The sequence below is a fragment of the Marmota monax genome, unplaced genomic scaffold, assembly GCF_021218885.2.
Source record: "Marmota monax isolate L192 unplaced genomic scaffold, Marmota_monax_Labrador192_F-V1.1 WCK01_AAM20220418_F8-fsc00255, whole genome shotgun sequence".
Classification (NCBI taxonomy): domain Eukaryota; kingdom Metazoa; phylum Chordata; class Mammalia; order Rodentia; family Sciuridae; genus Marmota; species Marmota monax.
The window spans coordinates 915,002-935,305 of NW_026692704.1; the positions used below are offsets into that span (position 1 = coordinate 915,002).

The 20,304-nt window shown below is 33.8% G+C and overlaps 2 pseudogenes; one reads left to right on the forward strand and one right to left on the reverse strand.

The window, feature by feature from the left end:
- Positions 1-6,389: 6,389 nt before the first annotated feature.
- Positions 6,390-6,913, reverse strand: LOC124094093 (protein tyrosine phosphatase type IVA 2-like; annotated as a pseudogene).
- LOC124094102 (vomeronasal type-2 receptor 26-like) lies at positions 6,895-19,794 on the forward strand (annotated as a pseudogene).
- Positions 19,795-20,304: the final 510 nt, after the last annotated feature.

The window sequence follows — 20,304 nt, forward strand, 5'->3', positions numbered from 1 at the left end:
CTGTTTTTTCTTTCAGGGTCTCTATATCTAATCTTTTGCTACCTGTGTTTGTTCTCTTATCTCATTGTTGGATTGATCATTTTTTACTTGTAATTGCTCATTTAGGTCATTCTTTAATTCACAGATCATTTTAATTATGAACCTTCTGAACTCCTTCTCTGACATTTCATTAACTTTGCTGTCCATAGATTCTGTTATTATAGTGTCCTGGTTTGTTTGGGGTCATTTTCCTCCCTTGTATTTTCATGTTGTCTATGTCTCTTTCTTTCTTGCAGTGTGGATCTGAGATATTACAGTTTCTTCCCTGTATTCTTGTTGTACCCATACAGATTGTCTGTGCCCCACCTTGATGTTGGGTTTTTATACCCTGCTGGTGTCATGTCCCAAAATGGTTGCTACTGCATCCTGGATCTGGGACCTGTGGGAGTTGGAGTGGGTAGATCTGGGACACTGGGGTTTACCTCTCATGGTAGTCTGCTGGTCAGAGGAGGCAACCCTGCACCAGAGGCTAGGCTCTGGTGAGTGTGTGCCCCACTGGGAAAGGGGTGGACCCAGTCCACTGTTCCTGGCCCCATAGAGGCTGGTGTGAGTGTATCTGGGCTGCTGGGCTTGACCTCCCATTGTAGTCTGCTGATTGCAAAGGTTGGTCTTGCACCAAAGGCTAGGCTCTGGTGTTCTCTGCCATGCCAGGAGAGGGGTGGACCTGGCATGTTGTATGATTGAGCCCTGCAGAGGCTGGTTTGGGTAGGTCTGGGCCATGGGCTTGATCTCCTACAGAAGTCTGCTGCTCAGAAGAGGTGTTTTTGTGCCAAAGGCAAGGCTCTGGTGGTCTCTGCCATTTCAAGGGAACCATGCCTACTGAGATCCCAGATCACACATGGGCTGATATGGGCGGTCTGGGCTGGATCTTGGCTCCTGTGGTAGTCTGCTATTCAGAGGTGTCAGCCCTGCACCAGAGGCTATGCTATGGTGAGTGTCTGCCTCCCCAGGAAAGGGATGGACCCATCCTGCTATGCACCTGCGCCCTGTAGAGGCTAATGTGTCTGGAGTTTTGGAGTTCTTAGTTTATGCTTAAAACTATTTGTTTGGATATAATCAGTTAGAGAATAAGTAGAGAAGACAATTGACAACTGAGATGTGGAGCACTCTGATACAGAGATGCTATCAAGTTGATATGGAACCAGCAAAAGAAACTTAGAAGGGTGCGATGTCAATGGAAAAAAAATAAGAAGAAAGCTGGGAACAATGGTGCTGGTCTGTAATCACAGTGGCTCAAAGGGATGAAGAAGGAGGATCAGAAATTCAAAACCAGCCTCAGCAACTTAGTGAGGCCCTAAGCAACTCAGTGAGACCCTTTCACTACATAAAATATATTTTAAAGATCTGTGGTTAAGCACCCCTTGGTTCATTCCCCCAGCACCAAAGAAAGAAATAAGGAGAAAGAAAAAAGGAAAAGAAAAGATTGTAGAACTATGTAAAACAGAAGAGAGGAGTGTTTCAAATAAAGTAAGGACTGAGAATAACCACTGGACTTGACAATGTGAAGGTCACTATTGGGTAAGTTCTGCAGAGAAGTGGGAACAAAAGCTTGATTGACAATAGAAATTAGAGAAGAGGAAGTGGACAGATCCAGGATAGAGGTATTGGTAGTTTGGATCTACACTGGTCATAATGCAGGTGATAGAAATAGGAAGAAAGGTTTTTAAATTGAGTCAACAGAGTTTGCTGTTGTACTGGACATAAGGTTTAGGATGGATAAATAATTGCCAGGTTCTGGCATAAAGGACCAGAAAAATGAGGTTGTAATATGTAGAGATGGGGCCCTGATCTCACTATTACCCTTACCCCTGTGTCCAAACCATAATTCAGTGGGAAGTTTTCTTGATTGATTTATTTATTTTCTAATTAGAAATGGTCATATTCATAGTTTGAGTAGGTCACTTGATCCTTCATAAGGCTTACATCAGCTATTCCAGAGCCTCTGTTTTCTGAGTTAAAGAATAATTCATTTAAGTGATAGGTTTTCTTCCTGCTTTCCTTCTATTTCTTCTTTCCTTGCATGAATCAGTGAATTTTTTTATGAGTTGACTGAGAATCCTACCACTGAGCATCACCCTGAAAACAAAGTATGCCATAATCATTTAAAACCATTTAGAGTATGGCTTAGACTATATGAGAATATGTGAGGGGATGGGTCTGTGTGTCTGCCTAAATTCAAAGCTATGCCCCTTTGCACATTTATTCTTTGATGAGAATAGAGTCATAGAAAAATTCATGTGCATTTAACTTCACTTCCCCTCCATTTATTTTAAGCCTTAACATATGGGTACCAAACTCACATAGGACTCTCTTCCCAGGAAATGTGGAATAAAATCAGAGAAAGGGGACCTCTATGTGGCCTGTAACCTTAGGACCTCTGCATGAATTTATATGCTGGAGAGCCTGAATCATATTCTTGCTGATTCTTGTAGCAAAGTAGCCAGAGGTGAAGAGAATCCCATTTAGCTTCCCTCCCAAGTATTTTCTAGGCACTGTTCTGCATCTTCTTGGCCTAGCTTTGGATCTTCCCTGAGCTATACTACACAAGCCACATCCTTAGTGTTGATTTGTCTTTCTTGCTTGAGCACAATCAACTTGGTTTCAGGTACTTGCAGCCAAAGGATACTTACTAAGATTAAAGAAACGTGTTTCACTTAATCAGGAAGGCTACTCAAACTTCTTCTGGAGAGATGAAGCAGGCCACCCCTTCTAATGACATGCAAAAGATGGCTCAGGACCACATTTCTCAACTCAGTTTTCCTGGAGACAAGCAAATTCCCATGACCTTAAACCATTCATGAGGCTTTAGCAGGACTTGATCTCAGAGACTGGCCATGGCCATGTCCCACCGAGTAGAGAAGTTGCATAAAAGATGTAGGCCTTTTTATCAGCACTTCCTTTTCCAATTTCACCAAAACTGTTAAAAAAATCTAAAGTTCCCCAAATCCTTGGCTTAGGGCTTAGTAGAAGAGGTTTCGGAATGTACTCATAACTAGCAAGAGAGGCATGGGAATCAAATTTCTGCATTAAAAATAAGTGTACTTCCCCAAATTGGATGTTCTAAATGAGCCTGCTCATCTTATTTTGATTATCTTAGATAAGGATCTTTCACAGAGTCTGTCTCTAGCTAGAATCCAACACATTAAGAAGGCCCAGGGGCAAATATTTCTTGATATTTCTCCAAGTTGTACACCAAATAATCAGAAGAACTGAAAATAAAACCCAGGAATGTTTTGCCCAATCCCCTGGGAAAAACTTGTGGGACCTTCAGGGACAATGAATGAGGGAGCATGTTTCTCCATTTTATTGGAAGGTTTTCCTTTTGTGGGTGTTTCAAGTACAAATTCCATAGAAAGGGAAAGAGGGAAAGAATGTACATAATATAAAAATGGTAACATGCTGATGGCATTTGGACATAAATGACACTTTAAAAGGAGGTGAAGTTGTGCTGTAGGAAGAACAACACACAGGAAACCAGCGGTGGAATTTCCACTTCTGACTATGCTACTAATGAGCTGCTTAATTTTGAATAAGTTGCTTAACTTCTCTTGACCTCCAAATCTTGATCTGCAAATGAAAGTTGTACTAATCTGTCTTCCCCAAATCCCAAATTCTATGAAAACCTTACTCTTCAAGGTTTAAAAATTGAATGAATTGTAGTGACAAAGTTATATCATGTAGCACTGAAAATTTCAAAATAATTCAAATTCTTTAATATAACTTTAAAAAGCTAACATGGCCCCAGAAATATATTCAATTACATATAAATAGAACAATAGATAGTGTTTTGTTTCTATCCTTTTTTCAAAACCTCTATGGAAGCAAGAATAAAGATAAGGGAATTAAAAAAGACAAAAATACAGAATGGAATATAATTCAGCATTAAAAAAAATAAAATTATGGCATTTACAATTAAATGGATGGAGTTTGAGAATATCATGCTAAATGAAATAAGCTATTCCCCAAAAACCAAAGGCCAAATGTTTTCTCTGATATGAGGATGCTGATCCATTTATAGGATGGGGGCCAAGGGAAGAATGGGAGAACATTGGATTGGGCAGAGGATAATGAAGGAATGTGAGAGGGCATGAGGTTAGGAAAGATTCATGTGTGATTGCATGAATGGTGTGACTCTACATTGTGTATAACCAGAGAAATGAAGAGTTGTGCCCCATATGTATAAAATGAATTGAAATGCATTATGCTGTCATGTATAATGATTTAGAACAAATAAATTTTTAGAAAAAATGTATTGCAACAAGAACAATTTTTAATTTAAAAAATATATTACATATACTCACACACTGTCCTTTGCTGAGATATCTAGGCCAGGTGAGGCTGCAAGCAGATTGCTGTAGGCAAAGAATGATGTGTGTTATTGTGAGTTAGCACAGTGGGCTCATTTGATAGAATTATTCTCTTAACCTTGTGTTCCCACCATTCACATCTATCTGTCCCCTTGAACTTTAAGGAAAATGTTAACCAGTACGTTATTTCATAGGTCTACCTCATTTCAGCAACCTCATGTAACATGACTACTTTGAAATTCCACTTAAATTGTGATATCACACAGCTAGAGAGGCCTCAAAGAACAGCACATATTTTAATTCCATTGCTGTTATATACTTGGGAATTTAGTTTCTTAGTATAAACTATATTATGAGAAATTGATTTGAATGTCAAGAGAAGCAATTTTAATTAGATATTAGAATGTAATACTTCTCCCTTATGTTAGTTTGATATAGTTTTCCATCAGTATAACAACATATTGTCATATATGTATATGACAATAGGGTATGCACATATTTAATATGTGCATTATTAGCAAAGAGCTTTTGACTAATAAAAAGGAAAATTAACTAGTGGTGGATAATTGAGTGTGAATTGCCTAGCTAAGATCATAAAATGTTTGTTTCTATATACTACATAATAAAGTAATTAGCCCTGTCATCTCTGCTTCTACAGTATTTAAAATGAAATACAGATTTTTATGAGGACAAAGAATATCATGTTATAATCTATATAAGAATTATAGTTACTTCATATAAATTTGTGTAATCTTAGGAATATTCATCCCTATTATAAGTTGTACAATCTGTCATTATACTACCAAAAGCTAGGCCCTTGCCCTGATGCCAATCCAATAGTAAGGACATGGTTTTGAGAAAAAGGAAAAAGAAGTGTTTTTAGTTTTGCTAACAAAGGAGAAACACATGGGACTCCTGTCCCAGAGTCTATGATCCTACCCATGTGGTTGGGGGAAAGGGTTTTTAAAGAGATGATTCAAAGGCTAAATTCCAGGTGTTCTCTGTTGTAATTCACTTGTTAATTTGGGAAATGGTCATTTCTTAGATCTTCTGGTACCATCACCAAAGTCTGAATTACTTCATTCCTGTTCCTGTGGTAGGCAGGTGCTCAAGGACTGATAAACTCTGCCTAGAGTGGGGATAAAGGTATTCCTGTTTCCCCGGAGATTAAGGAGGGAAGATTGGGATGGGGAGATATTAGGGAAGTGAAGAATGAAAGGAAGAGAAAGAAAGTTGTCCATTTAAAAAATAAGTGGCAGCAGAGCAACAAGGGCTATATATTCAAAGCACAAAATAGACCACTGCAACACTTAAAGAATTAAGCCATGCCCATTGGAAGCAAAATAAACACACATATAGAATAGAGTCAATGTTTTTCTGGAAGATCATTGTGATTGAACTAAGTGAAAATTTAAATTTTATAATTTCTGTGGGAACATACAAAGATTGAAATTCATGTTACTATAAGGTGCTCAGTGTTTCTCCTGGACTACTGGTATAATCAGAAAAATGATCTGGTGGTAGAGTTAGAAGTATACATTTAAACCATAAGAAAGATCATTTGAGATCATCAAGCAATTTTGAAATTATTTCAGGAGCACCATTGAACTAATTTTTTCACAATTGATAGTTTTGTTCACTAAATTTACACATATGACTATATGCATTTCACACTGTACTAGCCAGAAGATATCAAATTTCTGAGAAGTGTCAAGAACCTGAATAAATTCAAGAACATGGGACAAACTCTTTCTGCATCCTGGTAAATTGCCGAGTGTGTTATTCTTTGTCAAAACAAGTGAATTAAATCATTTTGGTTAAATTTGTTTTTATTTTTATTTCCTTTTTCCTTCAACATTTTATTCATGTTGTAGAGGGATTTCTTATTTGTTTACTTTTTCCTAATTGTTAAGAAGAGTGGTTGAGGAGTATAGAATCCATCACTACTTCAATGACACAGGTAAAATTCCAGATTTACATTTCCAGGTACCAAGAGTTCCCTCCAAATGCTACAATTACATAAGCCTTCGTTTCTATTTATTTCTACTGAACACAGCAATGTCCATTGGTATCTCTGAAGCGTAATCGCAACTTAGGTTGATATTTCTCCAAGTAAAGAACTGTTTGGAATTGAATGCTCCCCTTATTTTTTGTCTTATAAACTGAACTGCATCTTCATACTTTATTCCACATTCAATCAAAGCAAGTGCAACCAGCAAAGGTACCCTTCCCAATCCTGCAACACAATACACTGCAACACAGCAACCTGGCCCTCCAAGGAATTTGGTTTTTAACAGGTTCAGCCAATCATCTACTATCTGATTAGAGGGGTGGAGCTACATCATCAAATGGCCAATCTAGAATGTAGATTCCTTCTTTTTCAATTGGAGCTTTATCATATGTAGCATCACAAACTCAAACCAAAGTTGTTACTCCATACTTCTTAAGTTCCTCTGTGAACTTGTTGAGAGTTGCTTTGGTAGGGTTGTGAGTTAACAGAAAATGCATGTTCTCATAGGAGATCTCCACAGGGGCTGGACGGTTCATTATGGCGAATATAAAGTGTGAGCCTGTGTGTGAATATGATGGGGAAAATTAAAAAAAAAAAAAATCAATAAATCTTGAAATGTTTCACAGCAGAAAAAATTTAAAAAGACATCTAAAATGCCTATTATAAATATTTTCTCTATTCAACTTGTTTATTCTTTATGAAGTTTTCCTCTTAAAGATAAGCAGAAGTATTTAGAATCCACACCAATCCAAATTCTGCTTGGGCTTCAATGTCTGCAGATGGATTCCTTCGGAGTCCAAAAAAATCCAACTACATACAAAACATAGCAGCCTTTAATATATTTAGGCTCTAGTGAAATATATTAAAAGTGTAGGTCATTTTCCACTTTTGTTTACTTGATGCTTAATTTTCTGGAGTCATTAAAAGAAATATGCTTTCGATTAAAAAAAAAAAAGTCAACTATTTCGGAGCCCAGCTTCTATGTCCAGAGTCTTAAAGGCAATGTTATTTATGGCACAAGGCTGTGCTGAGCCTGGCAAAAGTTTGCCTTCAAGCTTACAATCGCCATAAATGTGCAATGCATATTCCAAGGAAAAACGCTGGTGAACATTGGGGACTGGGCATTGAAGTCCAGCGGCTGCGGGAGCTGGGAGGTGCCTCTCTCCTCAAGTCTCCTCAGCAGTAGTGGTGGCAGCGGCAGCGAATACAGTCCCCCAGCCTGGGGGGCATCACCCAACCAGCCCTGTGGCTGCAGCACATACAGGAGTCCTTCTCACTGCTGCTGCTGTGGCGCTGCTGTGGCCGCTGCTGTGTCTCCTGCTGCTGCCCCTGCAGCCACGTTGAGAATCAGGACAGCAGCTTCAAAGTAAAACGTGTAATAAGAATTGTAATGCATTCTGCTGTCATTTTTATTTTTAAATCAAATTTTATTTTATTTTATTTTTTATTTTTTGCTTTTCGTCTAATTTTTTTTCTTTTTTTTTTAATTTTTTTTATTGGTTGTTCAAAACATTATAAAGCTCTTGACATATCATATTTCATACATTAGATTCAAGTTGGTTATGAACTCCCAATTTTACCCCAAATACAGATTGCAGAATCACATCGGTTACACATCCACATTTTTACATAATGCCCTATTAGTAACTGTTGTATTCTGCTACCTTTCCTATCCTCTACCATCGGCCCTCCCTCCCCTCCCATCTTCTCTCTCTACCCCATCCACTGTAATTCATATCTCTCCTTGTTTATTTTCCCATTCCGCTCACAACCTCTTATATGTAATTTTGTATAACAATGAGGGTCTCCCTCCATTACCATGCAATTTCCCTTTTCTCTCCCTTTCCATCCCACCTCATGTATCTGTTTAATGTTAATCTTTTCTTCCTGCTCTTCCTCCCTGCTCTGTTCTTAGTTGCTCTCATTATATCAAAGAAGACATTTGGTATTTGTTTTTTAGGGATTGGCTAGCTTCACTAAGCATAATCTGCTCTAGTGCCATCCATTTCCCTGCAAATTCTATGATTTTGTCATTTTTTAGTGCTGCGTAATACTCCATGGTGTATAAATGCCACATTTTTTTTATCCATTCATCTATTGAAGGGCATCTGGGTTGGTTCCACAGTCTAGCAATTGTGAATTGTGCTGCTATGAACATCGATGTAGCAGTATCCCTGTAGTACGCTCTTTTAAGGTCTTCAGGGAAAAGTCCAAGAAGGGCAATAGCTGGGTCAAATGGTGGTTCCATTCCCAGCTTTCCCAGGAGTCTCCATACTGTTTTCCAGATTGGCCGCACCAGTTTGCAGTCCCACCAGCAATGTACAAGAGTACCCTTTTCCCCACATCCTCGACAGCACTTGTTGACATGTGTGACCCCTTAGAGTCTTGCACTAATTCTATGAAAAGGACATGAATTGAGGCTGAGCAGGTGTAATTTCTACACACTCCCACACATCAAAAGAATGTTTACATATTACCATTTTGCATCAAGTCAGGACAAATTGACTGGCTTTATAAATTTGTCACACGTGGATTACAGAGTCTTGTTTTGAACACAATCCATTCAAATACTTGTAGCATTGATTACTTCTTGACAAAATTCTCAACAGACTTTATTTCTGAATTTTAAAATTTTTATTAGTATTTTCATGTTACCATTGTTAATATAAAATCATCTTATATTTTTCCTCTGCTGGGTGTTCTCCTGTTTTTATCACAGGAACAAAATCCTGCTCTTTCACTAAATGTGCCTGCTTCTCCTGGCTATTGTCAAGATGGGGATTTCATTATTGGTGAACTCTTTTTCGCTGAGAGTGAATTTGGCTTTAAAGATAAATTTTATATGCTTGATAATGTTTATGAGTAAGTTTATCTGTTTTCCTAAGAGTATAATCACTCTAGAGTGGAGAATCATTTTTCTTTGTGTAAAGGTGCAGGACATGATGTTGAGAACTATTAAAGTTTTATCCTTTGATATAATTGAATTGATTTTTTGACACTACTGTGGTTTATTGCCCTGTTTAATCTAGCAAAATATTATTTCTGAATTACATCCTATTATCTAAGGCAGGATAACTAAATTCTAATTTTAATGCCTGTCATTTCCTATTTATTTTATTCCCTGGCATTTTTTCAGTTTTACTGTGCATCAAAAAGCCCATATTTTAAATTCGACTGTAAATCATCAGACTGTCAAGTCTGATTTTTTTTAGGCACCAAATTTATAAATGTTTTCAGGATGACATATTCATTTTTTTGGTTATCATGTGTATTCTTTTATGACTCATCTTTTTTAAAAAACAAAATTTATAAAATTGTCTTTTCACCCTTTACTTCTAGGGATCTTACTAAGCATTACTAGCACCTGCTGGCCATGGGTTTTGCTGTAGGAAAAAATCAACAAGGACTTGAATATGTTATTCAACATGTCTCTTGGATTCCATCTCTTCAATGTTGACTTTATTGAGAAAAAGGCCATGGAGACTTCTATGTCTTTACTTTCAGGAAACAGTCCTCCAGTTCCTAATTAAGACTGTAGATCTGAGAAGAGAAACAAGCTGGTGGCTGTGCAAGATACATTTCAACAGGGATATCAGCTCAGAGTTCCCAGGTACTTGGTCTCTACAATGTCCCCCAAGTAAATAAACAATTCTGGCTTTTGTGGTTAAATATAGAAATAAATGACAAAAATTTAATTTGTGCTTATAGAAAAGGTATGAGACTTCTTAACAATGTACTCTTTATTCCTTTTTTCTCTGAAATATGTCTTCACAAAGCAAAATTGTGTTTGTATAATAAAATTTTCTTTGAAAACATTAAAATGTAGAAAAGTATATACAAAATATGTAAACATAAAATTCATATGTAAAATAATGATAACCTATGATCTTACCAGCCAGAGAAAATAACAACTTTCTCTTTATTAGGGTTATCATCACAACTTTTTCCTATGAAATTTTAAAACATCATAAATATACTGGGTAGGCAGCATTTCTATTCACATGCCTTTTTAAAAATCTTTTCCATTGTGCAAATACTGGGAACATATTTTACTTATGAGCAATTACTTTTCTTTTATATCAATTTAAATTGCACCCTATAATTTCTTTCTACAAGGTATTTAACTGATTTACTATGTTCAGATCATTAGATTATTTTCAATTTTCCACTATTATAATTGTTTCAATTCATCTAATAGGTTTTAAAATCTTTACATTCATCAATAATAACTTCTTTTAAGTAGTTTTCTAATAATGGTAGTTCAGAGTCAAATGTATTCATATTTATAAAGGTTGTGACAGAATTAGAAGTTGTCATGAAAAAAAAATTTTTCTCTACTAGCTATAGTGCATGATAATCCCAATTTACTTCTCTCTTAACATGCCTTGAGTAATTTTTACAATCTTGGTTGAAGGAATTATGTACTCTTTACTCTTTTAATTTTTATTCCTGTGCTTTTGAGTTCATTTTTTTATTCCTTTATATTTTTAATCTGACCTTTGTTATATAATGGTAGAAATGTAATTTTTTTCTCTCATTGATTTTAACACTGCCCCTTTCCTAGAAATAAATTTAATGTTTCAAATTGTACTAAAGAATGACTTTTTTACATAAAATTTAAGTATATATGTTTATAATAGTAATTTAAATGTTGTTCAGTAAATTATTGGGAAAAATTAAACAAACCTAGACTTGTTTCCTTAGCCTCATGTGCTCATAATCATCCTTCAAAAAGCAAACAAAAAGTTAATATTATTATCTTATTTTATCTAATAAAATTACTTATTTTGTGCATCTATTAAATATTTTCTTAAGACTTTTTGCTTTCATCCTAAAAGTACTTGTTCATCTTTATTTTATGCTTTCATGATTTTTCATTCTTCAAAAATGTTTAAAGCATTTATTGATTCACCCAGGTGGGTGACAATCATTTAATTAACATTTGCCCTCAAAAATTATTATTTTGAAAGTATCTGTTAAAACCTGAAGTTTACTTGTTTGATGAGCAGGTGAATATAGGGATCTGGGCTTTGGGTTAATTTTTATGGTGGACATATTAATTTGGGAGATCATTTAAAAAATGTGTATTTGTTGAAAAAGGGAAAGATTCTAGGTGTGAGCAATGGGGTCTTCTGATACTATGAGTTTGAGGAGTTGTGGTAGATTCAGTAAAGTAGACTGATAAATTATGTTATAACCTAGAAATTAATTATGGTGAAAGGGAATTATAAAAAATAATTAAGAAGCATGTTTCAAGAAAAAGAATATGATCAAATGTTTTATACCAGGAGTTCATTAAGTAAAACAAGTCCTAAAGATTTGTCATTTGATTTAGAAATGAGGTAATCAGTGACTTAGTTTTTTAAAGATGGAGTGTGTCAGCATACCTGATAGAGCGGGAATAAGAGAAAAGTAAAGAAACAAATAGGAATGGCAATATAGACAACTCAATTGACAAGTTTCCTATAAAGTAAGAACATGGGAAGAGCTGGAGGGTACTGAACAATGAGATATTGTATATAAAGTAATGGGAAAACAGTAAGGACATTTTCTTCATATTGGCATAGTGGACTGTGCATTAGGTGTTTTACAAGAAGGCATAAGGACTCATAATTATATGCAGGTGTCTTTTTCTTTCTCTTGTGAATTTTAAAATACTTAACACATTATTCTTTAACCACCAAATTTGATTTCATATTTATGGTTTCAAGAAAAAAAAAATAGAGTGTTAACTTTTCATTCTTTTAGTGATCCAAAAAAGGGTAGAGCTCAGTATTGGAAATACTGGATTTGCAAATAACCTTTGCTGAGTTATAGTACTTTAAATGTTATTAGGAAATGAAAACTGTTGTGACTTTCTTTAGATATATTTAAAAAATATAGGGGCTGGAGTTAGGGCTCAGCAGTAGAGCACTTGCCTCTAACATGCAATGCCCTGGGTTCTATCCTCAGCACCACACAAAATTACATACATATATACATAAAATGATATGTAAAATATAATATATAGTTTACTGATATTTCTTAGCAAACTTATTTTTGCATGGAAGAGGTAGAAAAAGTTAAATTATTTGTGAATATACATCAAAATTTTGTCTAAGTAGTAACATTCTATTCTATTTAGATCCTTCTATTCTGTTTAGATCATTTGACCACAGCCTCAGGGACAAAGCCCAGTTCCAATGTCTTTACCATTTTTCCATGAACCCTACAGCTCTGTATCATAGAATTATTCAACTAAGTGTGCATTTTTGGTTGGATCTGGTTTGGCCTTGTAGTTGCAGATGACATCAGAGGAGAAATGTTCCTCAGGAATGTGACACAAGAGATGAGCAATAATGGACTGTGTGTTGCATTTACAGAAAAGACTGTTAAGGACACTAGTAATGACCAAATTTTTATGGAAAGATTCACACTTTCAAATCTCAATGTATTTGGAGATACACACCCTCTTCTTAGGTTTGTTCTCAAGATATATTACAATATTTCACTTGGAAATATCTGGGTAAACTTTCCAACATGGATATCACTATATGACCCTTTGGACAAAGTCAAAGTTACACATATTTTGGTGGAGTATTATCATTTTTCAGTACACATTGATGAGGTTCCTGGTTTTCTAGGTTTTCCAATAAATGTTCAGCCTGTAAAATTCCCCCATGACATCTTTATCCAGGATGTGTGATCTATACAATTTGAATGCCCATACTTGGATCAACATGGAATCAGAATATTGAGTAAATGTGAACAAAATGGTACCCTGAAAACTCCAGCTTTGCATGTTTGGGATATGAATACCTCACCCCAGAGTTACAATGTCTGTGGTGTTTTGCATGTCATTATCAGGGCTCTTCAAGAAGAAATGTAACTCAGGTTGGAGGAAGAATCACTTAATAATGGTTAAAGTGTGGCTCTTCATCCATGGGAGGTAGCAAAAGCTTATTCTAGTATTTTCCCAGGGTACTGGGTTTTAAATTGTCTTTTCTATTTCTTGATTGATTATGTTTTCACTAGTATATATTAGATAAGGATGCTTTTCATAAAATTTACTTTTGTTATATAGGGATTGAATCCAGGGATGGCTTATTGCTGAGCTACATCCCCAGTCATTTTTACATTTTTTATTGTGATAAGTTCCTCTCTAATTTGGCAAGACTGACATCAAACTTGCAAGCCTAATGGCCTCACCTCCAAATTTCTGGGATTCCAGGTGTATATCACAGTGCCCAAGTCTAAAAGAATTTTGTAAAAGCATAATACACTTAAGAACATCCCTTATTCCCTCCTTGGTAATTTAATATTTCCATTATGAAACAAATCATAATAATTATAAAAATATTTATGAGATTCTAAACATGTTCCAAGAATAATATTTAGACCTTCAATGGTTATATATTTATTTTCATTACACCTTTGTTATTTAGTAAGAACATTATATTTAATTCAGAATTGTAACAAATATGGACCACGAATGGGAATTTTAGGTATAATGTGACCCAAATGTCTCCCTTTACAGATTTTTGTTTTGTTAAATGCATCCTTAAAAAGATCAGTTGCTTATTTAAAATGAAATTGGACTAAATAATATAGCATGGTCTCAATAAAAGTATTCATATTTTATATATGCTCTTTCCATTAAATCCATTTCTCTCTCAATATATGGTCCTTTTTACTAAGCTATGCCAAATAGAATCAAATCATGACCAAAACATAGTCACTAGGTGTTATGCAATTTTTATCCTCAAGACAGTTTGAAATAAGATTTATTGATATAAACCTCAAATTGCTTCTGAATTATTTTCAGGAATTTCAATTATTTTACAGTGACAATTAAAAGACTAGTAGAAATATTACTATTTATTGAAAAGTATTTTTCAGTTGTTGTATACATTCTAAGTTATTCAAATATCTCATGCCCTATCCCTTTTCTGTTTTAAAAATTAGTAGTGCATTCCAGGTTTTCCTTATTTTATAAAAGCATATAACATCTTCATTCTTGCTGTCCTGTCAATAAATTTTCAATGAGTCATTTTCCAAGAGAAAACTAATTTCAAAACTTGAAATTCTCACATATTTTCCTGTAAATAATTTATATCTGGGTACAAATAGGCAAGCATAGATAAATACCCATTTATTTCATCTTTAAGAAGCAATGATAACCTACTTTGTACTATATTAAATACTATCCCATAACAATATATAAAGAGATTTTTCATGTTCTTCATTATGGAATGCTAATTTGTACGATAGGAAGGGATGGTATTTTTTAAGCAATCATTCACATATTTGCCAACTATTCAACTTCTGTTTGTGTGTTAATTATCATTTGGATACCTACTTTTTGAATTGGTGACTATCTTTTATTCAACAACTGCAGCCACATCATTTATAGAATTTTTGAATGTAGACCTTTGTATATATGTACTGAGACTATTTTCTCCTCTGTGAGTTGACTTTTTATTTTCTAGTTTGGTTTACAAGTGTTCCTAACTGCAACCTAGTCCAATTTGTTATTGTTTATAGTTTATATGTTTGGTCATTTTGAGAAATCTGTTTTCATCAAAGTAGTGAAAGTATTCTCTAGTTTTCTCCTAAACATTTATTCCGTACTTTTTCACATTTAGATAAGTGGTATAATTGAAATTTATGCCTGCAATTTGAAATAGGAGAATCAAGATAATTCTTTTCTATTATGGTAATTCAACAGATTCAGCACAATTTATTGGAAAATGTATACTCTCTCAAATGTTTTGTATTTTTATTTTTAAATCAGAATTCTAAATAAAAATGATAAAGTAAACTTTAAATAATTTTGTGAAGAATTATGTGATTCAATTAATTTTTGTACTTCATGAATCAATATAGAAAAGTGAGGTAGAAGTTTAAAATATTATAACTACATTGAACATTTTACCAACTTAATTAAAACTAAACTGCACAAAATTAAAATTTAAAGACCTTGCAAACCAATTTTTAGTTAAAATTGCAAAAGAAACTTTCAGGAAAGGAATGGTTTATAAGTTTTTTTTTTTCACTTTAACCTAATCTAAACTGATAATTTATTTTCGTATTACTGGACTTTATCCATAAATGGAGAGGCATTCAAGGTCCTACATAATACAATTAGAGATTATTTATTTATATATTTGGGTAAAGAAAAATTAACAATTAGTGTGAAGTAAAAATTTTAACATACACTTCCAAAAATTGCCTCATTCAGATCACAAAAGTTTATGTTTCTATCCAGTATACTTGAAAGTCATTATTTCATTCATGTTTACTTTCATCTCTTTAAAAATAAAATTTTTATATCAAGATGGTAAAAACATACTATAATATGCAATAGTCAATATTGTTGTAACTCTTGACATAAATTTGTGTAATCTGACATTTTCATGTACATAATAAACGACATAAACTACGTTTAAAGTGTTAAAATGTGTCCAATAGAAGCAAAGTCTTTCACACATACATAGAATAATTGAGCATTTCATTGAACCATCATTTGAATTATGTTTAATAGTGGAAAGTGAAAATATGGATAATTTTCAGGCCTTTGAAGAAACATAGAAAGCAGAATTTGCATTTATGTTATTACAAGGTACTCAATATTTCTTGTGGGAAAGCTCTATTATCAGAAAGAGGATCTGAGAGCAGAATTAGACATATATGAACTATTTAAAAGAACATTTGTGATCATCAAGCAATTTTTAAGTTATTTTAAGAGCACCTAGTGAATTAATTATGTCTCAATTGGTAGGTTTGCCTACTGAATTGACACATATGCCCATGTGTATTTCACACTTTAGTAATCAGAAAATATTCTATCTCTGAGAATTATCAAGAATATGCATACATGTAACATGGTATACACTCTTTTCACATCCTGATAAAATGCTGTATGTATTATCATTTGTCAATACTTTAACATGCCACCCTGGCAAACTTGGAAGTGAAATTGGATATTAAGTACTGGACATTTAGTACTGGGAATCTACAGATGCCTTTACTCAAACTTGGATCAGAATTAGCAGAGCCATTCTTCTGAGATCAGCAAGCACCTGCATTAGATGACAATTAGCAGAAATCAAGATGAACCAAGGATAAGGTGATCTTTTCTTAATGTTCCAAGCAAAATAAAAAGTGTGTAATTCTAAAAGGTTATTAAGTTCTTCATGGTAACAGATAAAATAGGATTTCCTGACAACAGGGTTGGATAGAGTTTGAGAATTGCCTTAATTTTATTTGAAGAAAATAAATGATATATTTCTTGCACATTTTAGCTTGTAGTTACAAATACACATGCATTGTATGAAAAGTCATAGACACAGGTTGTCATGTATAACAATTCCCTGATTCTTTATCCATGTAACAAATTAATTTGAAGTTTCATTGTTTGAGGAAACATTATAAAGAAGATATTTGCTACCTTATACTTAGGGCATTAATATCCAGAATATAAAAAGAATGCAAAAAACTTACTACCAAAAACCAAATAACCCAATGTATACATGGGCAAATGATCCAAACAGACACTTCTTAAAGAAATACAAATGGCTGAAAAATACATTTAAAAAGTGTTTAACATCTCTAGGAATCAGGGCAATGCAAATCAAAACCACATTAAGATTTTATCTCTATGATTTTATCTCTATGATATGCAATAATTGATATTGTTGTAACTCTTGATATAAATTTGTATAACATATGTACATACAGAGTGACAATGATCATAAATATAAATAATAATTAATGTTGACAAGGATGTGGGGAAAAGTTTACCCTCATAATTGTTGATGGAACTGAAAGTTAGTGCAAATACTCTGGAGATTACTCAGAAAACTTGAAATGGAACTACCATATGATACAGCTATCCCACCCTTGGTATTTATCTGAAAGATCTAAAATTAGCATACTATATTGATGCAGCCAAATCAATGTTAGAGCAGCATACTTCACAATAGTCAATCCATGAACCAACATAGGTACCCTTCAAAAGATGAATGGATAAAGAAAATTATATATATTCAATGGAAGATCACTTAGTGATAAAGAAGAATATCACTTAGTGATAAAGAAGAATGAAATTATTTCATTTGCTGGTACATGGATGGAACTGGAGACTATCATTTTGTGTGAAATAAGTCAATCCCAAGTAGTCAAAGATCAAATGCTTTCTCTTATATGAGGAAGAATCCAAAATAAGAGGATGAGTAGAATGAAAGAGAGAGAATGTATAAAATGGGGTAGGGGATATCATCAAAATAGAAACAAATACCAGTAGAGTAGACTAATGGGATTGATGGGGAGGAAGGAGGAATGGGAAATGGGAAGAACAGAGAAATGAATCTGACTGAACTTTCATATGTACATACATGAATATAGCACAGTGAATCCCAACATTTAGTATATCTACATGATACTAATTAAAAAAAAAAAAAAAAAAAAAAAAAAAAACTGTAGGGCTGGGGTCATGGCTCAAGTGGTAACACGCTCACCTAGCATGCGTCAGGCACTGGGTTCAATTCTCAGCACCATGTAAAAATTAAAAAATAAAGATGTTGTATAGACCTAAAACTAAAAAATGACAAATGGAGAATGCATGGAACAGATGGCCAGTTCTACTAAGTTTTGATAATCATCATAAAGAAGCCATTGTTCCTAAAATAAACTGATTTGTACCACTTCTTTGGGGAGTCATCAATAGCATAGAAATGTTAATACATTTCACTATTGTTAGTAAAGATTTGTGCTGTACACCTATATTGAAGGTGTAATTTTTTTCTAATTACAAGAGACATATCCCTATGGTCTTAAGAGTGAATTAAGTGAACATTTAATGTATAAACTTTATATTTCATTGTATTTGTTTTTAATTTTTTTCAAAGTATTTACCTCTACAGATCTTTTCATGTGAAGAGATTATGTGAGGAATAATACTAAATTTTCCCTGAAAACAAAAGAAAGTTTGAATAACAGAAAGCTCTATCACAAGTACAAAAGAGAAAATAAGTGGAAAACAATTTTCCATTTTAATAGAATACTAACCAAAGTTGCAGTTAAGTTTTTGAGAAGAACAATAAAATAAATTTTTCACCATAAGAATAATATACTTCTTTTTTTTTACTTTCAGCATCATTCTTTACATAAGTGGTAAAGTAGTAACACAGAACTTGTAAAGTTACTATTAAAATAAAAATATGAGTAAAAAGAAAGCACCACAGTTCCAAAAACTGTGTTTCACTGTTTTGTTTGATTCTATAATTAAAATTTAGAGCTTCAAATACATCCTCTCTTCATTTCTCATATAATCAATTATATTTTTCATATTGTATGCAGTTTTCTCTCCATATCATTTTCCAAAATATTGATCCTCACTCATTGTTCAATTCAACTCACTTTTTGAATTTTGTATAGATTCAAGTGTTTGGAGGATTTCTTCACTTGAAGAAAAGTATCAATTTATTCATGTATCATTTTAATATTGTGGACAACTGAATATAACTGTGCATTTCCTTCAGAAATTAAATAAGATTCTGCTCAAGAAGTATTTCTTTTATGCATATATTTATAAAATGATGAAAGAACATTAAAAAAATCACCGTATCTTTTTCAGATATGGAACAATGTGTCAAGCTCCTGGTGGCAGTATCCAAATAAACAGAGAAATCAGTGTCTCCTCAAGATTATGATTTTTTTTTTCCTCTGAAGACCATAGAGGTACTATTTTGGCCCATGTTCTTTAGATTATGTGTCCTCACTTCTCTGAGTTTAGGACTATTTTACCAATATTGAGATGCTCCTATCATCAGAATAAATAACAGAAACCTCAGTTACCTCCTCCTGCTTTTTGTAATGCTCTGCTTCTTTTGCTCTCTCGTGTTTATTGGTCAGCCTGGCTAAGTCACTTATATCCTGAGACAAACATTCTTTGGAGTTGTATTTTCTGTAGCTTTTTCTCATATTTTGGCAAAGACCTTCATTGTGGTTATTGTGTTCAAAACTGTCACCCCATGAAGCAAATTTTAAATGTGAATAGTGACCTGATTCTCTAATGCCATAGTCTTCAATGGCTCAGTCATTGAATTGTGAATCTGTATAATCTGACTGGCCAATTCTACCCCTTTTCCCTGACATGGACTCCAAATAGGAGTTTGGCAAAACCAGCCCTAAGTATAATGAGGGATTCTTCTACTGTATTCTGGGTTACTTGGGGTTTATGGAACTTCTAACTTCTTTATTACTTTTCTAGCCAGGATACTACCAGGCAGTTTCAATGTAGCAAAACTGGTCACATTCAGCATGCTGGTCTTCTGTAATGTGGATATTTGTTTCATACCCTCCTACCCAAGAACCAAAAACAAAACAATGGTGACTTTGGAAACTTTTTTAAGTCTTGGCTTAGAGTGCCAGTTTATGTCTTCTCAAGTGCTATGAGATCCTAGATAGAACATGTAACAAATAAAGGAAAAATTACTTGAATATAATTGTTCCACAAGGCAAAAAACATATTCAAATGACATTATTGATGTTAAATGAACTCTCAAATGTAAAAAAATAATAATAATAATTGTGCTTTGTGGCATGAAATGGATGCATTTTATTTAAAAATGATAGAAACTCTTTAATCACATGTCCTTGTCACATTGGAGGCATCAACATATTGTGAACAAATCTCTGGGTTCAGATAAAAAAAAAAATATTTAAATTCAACACCCTAAGGACTGACTGCAATGTCTCTGCTAAACATGTCCTTGAATCACAGTTTATTTTTCATATTTAAAAACAAGTGTCAGGTCTAAAAGCTGATTAGAATGAGAATTAAATAAGATGCTTCTTGTGAAAACCGAATGGGTGCTGATTGTGCTTACACTGTGTTCACTTTATTCTAGCTGTAACCTTCTCACTTATAATAAAAATTAGGTGTTAAGGAATTGTAAGTTCTGG